Source organism: Ischnura elegans, chromosome X, assembly GCF_921293095.1.
Source record: "Ischnura elegans chromosome X, ioIscEleg1.1, whole genome shotgun sequence".
NCBI classification, from domain to species: Eukaryota; Metazoa; Arthropoda; class Insecta; order Odonata; family Coenagrionidae; genus Ischnura; species Ischnura elegans.
This window is the reverse complement of record NC_060259.1, coordinates 123,242,727-123,249,648: the sequence shown is the minus strand read 5'-3', so window position 1 is coordinate 123,249,648 and position 6,922 is coordinate 123,242,727.

Genomic DNA, 6,922 nt, shown 5'->3' with positions numbered 1-6,922 from the left:
AATGAATATAGTTAAGTCTATTTTCATTCTTTTATATTGATCATCAGAATGTGAAATGTGTAAAGCATAAATTGATGTAATTGTGTGAATAAATATACAGTAGAAATACGCTGATAACAAAGGTGCAGTAAAAATGAATTTCTAATGTTCTAGAAAAAAGTTCTAATGACCTAAAATCCAATTAGCCAGCCAATTAACCTAAAATCATACTAGAAATCATGAAATATCGTAAATCAAAAACATTGTAAATCTCGAGCTAACATCTTCATAAATAATATCCCCTAGTGAATTTTAAGGGTCACAAAATGTGAAGCAATTCCTTCCCGGCGAGTTAGTTTGCGTTCAGTATTCTAAACCTAAACCGGGGCCGTTCTAGCGCGTATGCCAACTGTGCGTATGTTCTTTATACCCAATGTACTCGATAGACACAGCGTAGATGCGATTCAAAAGCCAATTAGATTACGGAGACGCCAAATTTTGAAATTGACAGATCCATTAGGCCTAACGATCCCTGGCGACTACCAGGTTTCCTGCGAATGTGGCCAAATCTACGCAGGAGAGGACGTTACCAACCGGCCCCAAGGACTATGGGAGGCATTTTAGGCTAGGGCAGCCCAATAAGACTGCACTGACTGCATACCATCAATAGGGACTAAAAGATAAGTCGGAATCAATCTGCCCTTCCAACAACTTCTGTTACAAGCTTTTTTTGGAAGACATTGAGATCATACGCAATAGTTTACATTGAGACACGGGGAATACACTTAGCATTGCGTGGAATTCCACTTTATAGAAAATAAAAAATTGTATAACTCCTGCTTTTGATCCGAAATACCCAGATCTTTCCGGCCGATCAGGTTTAACCTTCTTTGTAGCAGACGTATATCGTTACGTACCAACGTCTTATGCTCAATCAAATTTGTCAATTCACCCTGATAACGATGGATGACTCGTTCGATGAAACGTTGGAGATACGCAGCTGATTAAACGGGTGGAAATCCCGAGAAGTCTCCAAACATTTACAATCACATAGTTCATCTGAAGTGTAATCCTCTTTTTCACGCGCGACGGAGGATCACTTTGACTGAATAGATGCACTCACACGCTAGTATGCAAATATGCACATTTGTGCACGGGTTGTTATTTGTCTTTCTCTCTCATTTATTGGTGGCAGGTAGAGTATAATGCTTGTATATATCGCAGTTTAATGCTATGATTAAATGAAATCTAAATAAAAATCAATTAACCTTCTTTCCCTCGAAGGAATACTATTTGACACGAATTTGCTACGACAGACAGAATGACGTCCTCAAGGTTAAGCTTTTTCGCAACCCCCGATTAACATCCTCGAAGTTCGAGTTAATGCAGGGGAAAGGAGCTGGACCCTCTCAATCCTTGATGTGTGAAACATTAAGGGAAACAAGTCGATGCGTAGTTTTCCGCGGCGTTGTCTAGATTATGTCTCCATGTTCCTGGGTTTCACCGCGTAGATTTTCTTTGTGAGGACAGTTTCGCCGGTATTCCAACCGGCGCGGCGTCTTCAGGTCGAAAACCTGTCGTCACAAAGAAAATCCACGCGGTGAAACCCAGGAACATGGAGACATTATTAAGGGAAACATACTTGATGTGTGGATCCAGCTCCTGTGTTCAAACACCTGCGGCTAACAACTCTGGGGTGAGCTCTACCCTAACATATACAAATTTACTTTCGGGCTGAATCACTGACAATGAGTGTATTATATAGAGGATTTTCAGATAGAATCAGCAATAATTCATGAGGCGGTAGGGGAGACAATCGTGAGAATTATTTGTCCGTAAACAAGGGACAGCAACTCCTTAGTTACTTACCCATGGCAACGCAAAAAATGTTTGGATGCACTTCGCAGTTACCATGGAAACCCTGGCTACGGCCACCCAAATTTTTTTATATGCACTTAGCAGCTACCATGGAAACCCTGGATTTTTATGGGCATTAAATAATTAAGGTTGGACGAAAATGTGCATTGTAATTGTCTGAAGCTATTAATCTCAAAATGGGTGAGGTGAGACTGTGCAATATTCTTGTTGATACAAATGGAACGAAACCCTTAGGGCGGGCTCGCGGGTTACACTCCTACTCCTGCCGTGTAGGGCAGGGTCTATAAGCGCGAGCTTTTTACCTCTGCACCCAGAAGGGGGAGGACAGAAAGGAAAAAGGATTGGAGGCATCGCCGCGATGAGAGCCCGACGATACCTCCAGGGAAAGGACGGGGGAGGAAGGGAGGGGACGAGGAGTCCCGCACCGTCACAAAGGCGGACGGGCCCTACTATTAGCGAAACCAAGCATACGCAATTAATATTCTACCAATCCTAGTAGATTTTCCTACGAGGAAGAAAAATCTATCGATCGAATCGGTAGATAGTCTTGTTGATACACTCTCCAAAATTTCGATCAATTATGCTCAAAGATTGTTTCAGACAATTACAATCGCAATTTTTCGCCCAAACTGAATTATGAAATGCCCTAAAAAATCCAGTGTATAAAATAATGTTGAAAAGGCTGAATACCCAAGAAAAACAGTTTCCATGGTTACTGAAAAGTGTATCCAAAGAAATGTTTGCGTTACCATGGCTCAGTAACTAAGGAATTGCGACCCAATATTTATAAACAAAAAATGTTCGAGAATCTCTCCCCTATCACCATCGGAAGCATCGCACATTCCTCCAGAAAAAAAAACCTGTCTTACTGAGTGCCGGGGACCATCCCTTACCAAAATTTATATGCGGCTTCAGAGTGATGTGATTGTTTTTTTAACAATGCAGTGTTACATATTCCAATGCGAGTGTTAGGGCCCAATCAGTGCACAATGGCTTGATAGATTATAAATCAATACGAGCCAGCGGACGAATCAATCAGGCCGAGTCTCTTCCAAGTCGGGCGAGCTCTCTTCGCTTCTCCCATTCTACCTGCCGCGCCTCGCCTCTTTCTCACCGAATCCTTTCTCTTTCACACACACACCCCTTGAGTCCTCACCCAATGACAGAGTCCCAATCGTTCCAATCCAAAGCATCTGTCTCAACCCGTGTTCCCGGAAATGACGGAACTTCCCGTACTGCCAAACCCCACCTCCCATCCCCCAAATGCCTACTTTTCCTTTCTCATAAGACGAAACCTCTCCCCCAACCATAGCAACACCTCAGAAAATTCTGCTTTCTCCGACAAAGGGAGGATAAAAGAAATGCAAGCGGGAAAGGTTTGTTGATATAACTGCGAGAAGGGTACACTTATTGGTTATTACTTTCACAATCCGTACTGTTCAGCGATCTTTTAAGTAAATTTATTTATCGATGTTCTTATTTATATTATTTATCTTCATCGCCCCGAAAACAGCGCATTTAAGGCCTATACAGCGTGGAATTGTAGCAAATAACAACCGATGACGATCATAAACAAAAACAGTGTTCGATCTGCCCAGGCCGGATTCGTACTCGAAAACTTCGCTGTCAGCCTAGTACTTCTCCCAACGCCAAAGAGACCGACGAGAGGCCGAAACACTCAAGATGAGTACTAGGTATAAGTGCACAGAAGTACTCAGCTTAGACCCACGTCCGAGTTTAAAAGTAATAATAATAATAGTCAGTAATAATTGTTTATTACTCCAAAAAATAAAAGCACAGAATAGAATTAATTACATAAATGGAGTAACTTTAGTTAGCCATTAAGGACAACCTGTTTTTTCGCTAATAAAATATCTAACAATTATTCAATCTCCGCTGCTAGAGACTTTCTTATAGTAACGATGATTTTTTATTATATTAATTTATATCATTATTATATTATATTATAATACAATACAAATCTGTGTTATATTCTATAAAAATCTGTACACCAGCGATAAAAAAATCAACATTACTCTTAGGAATTCTCCAACACCAGAGACGAAAATGCTGGAAAATATTCAAAAGGTGTTGCGGGTCTACCTAAAATGACAAATAGGCATTCTTATCTTTTTTTAGGCTTGAGGACTTCTTGGTATGACGGTCATTAGTCATGCTTTGGTTATGAATATTTCAAAAGTAACGATATCAGTAAATCATGATAATTTAACAGTTGCAACTGAATCCTAATTACTGAAACGTAGCTCACTAAAAATGCATTTGTTCGTTCAGCCAATTGAAGTTTACAAAAGAGTTTTACCTGTTGAGAAGCACGGTTCGTATACTACAGTATAATGTGCAACTCATGGAAAACATTGTACCAAAGTTATCTAATCGGGATGTATTTTCTTGCATATTTACCCTACTGAAATTGATGCAATGCCATTTAATATATATCTTTACAATAGCTCTCAACACAGTTAATTTCATTCATATTTAAATGTGTAATTTAAACAATACTTAGCAAAGGTTTAAGAGAAGACAGAACTAAGCAGAAGAATAATTCAAATTAACGCGAAAATGAACGAAAATCAAATCGTCCGAGCGAGTTCAGAAATTTATATCACGAATTCCACAACTTTCACGGTCCACTACAGCCCAATGAAATAATGCAATCTCAAACATCTATTCCACAATGTATTTTACTTACTCTATCAATGCTAAATACATGTATTTGGGATGTTCTGAGCCCTTCATTGCCAAATTTAAATTATCGTTAAATTGCAACCACCTCATCTCCCTTACGGGTGTCGGCCTCATTTTTTTATAGCCAAAGTTCTTATCTCTTGGCCTTCCTCGGAGAAGTTCTCCTTTATTTTTTCCCATTCATTGCATTTTCCAATTCCTGTGTCTGATTACATTGCCAATTCACAGTGTTTTTTTTCATGCGCATTTTTCTCCACACATGAAAACGTTAGAGCAGGTGGTTGAGTGACATATTTCGATGCAATTACTGTATAATTCTCAGACAAACGAAAACCTGCAGATTCACTGGCGCATGATGTCAATACATTTCTGTCACTTTACAGCCGCGTCGAGATGCCAATTGTTGCCAAATAATGCAACGCGGACACGAGCAGCTCGAGCAACAGTGGGTATCCTGACCGCGCTGCAAACACGACAGAAATAAATCGATAAACCGAATGTAGTTCAAGAATTATTCAGCAATGAAGTTGGTATCACTGGAGAAAAATGAATGCAAATACGTGACTGTATCCATAAATTTAGCGCTTTACTAACTTTTACTTACAGTTACCACAAAGTGCTCACTAAAAGACGCAAACTCAGACACGCAGGGAATTTCTTGTGAATCACACTCACCTGGAAAAAGAAAGAGAACATGTTAGTAACTCAAGTACTCGCAGGTAGATAAATAATATATATTATCGATTCTTAAATTACTTTTAAATACCATGTTCATTGCACAGAGCCTGATGGCAATCCTTCCTCACGTATATGTTTTTAGGGAAACCATATCCTGAATAACGTGAATAATTGTAGTCCTGAGAAGAATCGTGTTGGTGTGGTGGCTAGAGAGTTGGCTTCTCATCCCGTGGGCTCGGGTTCAATTTTCAGACACTGCCTGATCTCTGCTTTAATGTTTTGTGGAAAATATTTCAAGCGCAACGCTCCGTCTGTCGGATGAGAAGTTATCCCGCATTACTACGAGGCATTACTGCAACGTACGAAAATACATGCTTTCTGGCATCAACGCAGACTGATTACTCAGGAATTTACCGCAACCCGGGAAAGAATGGAAGTAAATTAATAAATTTACAGAAAGAAAATCTCCGCTTTATGAAGCCACACTGAATTATGCTACGGGTAGAAAGTAATTATAAAGGAATACATAAACCCCCAATTAGCTAACATATTCGACCGTAATGTCTCTATGACGGAAATATGATATAATTAGAGTGTTAAATGTCACATAATAAACTGGGCATCGGTCTTAAGATTCGATTTCCAAGTGGTTAAGGCATTTTAGTCATAGTTCTTATATGTTTTTGAGTGTTTGACATTCACGCAAGAACTTTGGAAATCAAAGGAAATTAAAAAATAATAATAAACTTGGAGGGAGTATTTTTTCACAAAATCACTTTCGAGGGAATAGACGGCTCGAACCACGGAAGTAAAAAAGGGACAGTTCCAACAGTATTTTGTCAGATGGAAATTAATCGGAGAAGAGAAGGATAAAAAAACCGTTTTTTCAAGGCTTATAGATGGCGATTGTCGAAGAAATTGGTGTTTTGCAGTACGCAGATATTAAGACGCCACGGAATGTCGATGAAAGCCGCTATCTGTTCACTCTTAGCGCAGAACCTTACCTTCAAAGTTCCAACTTCACCATTTAACCAGCTCCGGATGGTCACTACCAATTCCATGAAAACTTGAAAGGAACAAGGAAAAAATAACATGTTTCCCTCATAGCTCCCACTTGCTTATGGCTGCTCCTAGCCACAACACCTCACTCACACCCCTCACTGCGAAGCAAGTCGACTGAGCCCACGCCATTATTCCTTCATTTTTCCCTCTCTGTCTTTAATATTTTTCTCCTTTTTCGCATTTTCCTGGTGGAAGATGTAAAAATCTCTCCCAGCTTGGTTTTTTTACCACCAATACTTATATGCGCGCTTCTTCCAGCCTCTTTTAATTCCCCCCCCCCCACTAGTTCCCTCTCCCTCCAACATTAATGCACTGCTGTTCTATATCTATAACACACGAGCCTTTTCACCCGCCCAGCTCCACAACCTGCCTACCTAGCTCCTTAAGGAGGAGCTTGTTCCACTTTCCCAGCGTAGCTTCGGATCCGTTACCTCGGGTAGTGCAATACGAAATGAATAGATTGAATAAAGCAGCGGGAGAGTAAGGGAAGCCAGACCGAGGCTCCTCCTTTTGTGGCTGATTATATTAAAATAACTTATCCCTTCCGCCGAAGACAATAAAGATAACATACAAGCAGAAGCGAGCAACATGGAAAGTGGAATGAATGAATGTGGATTCT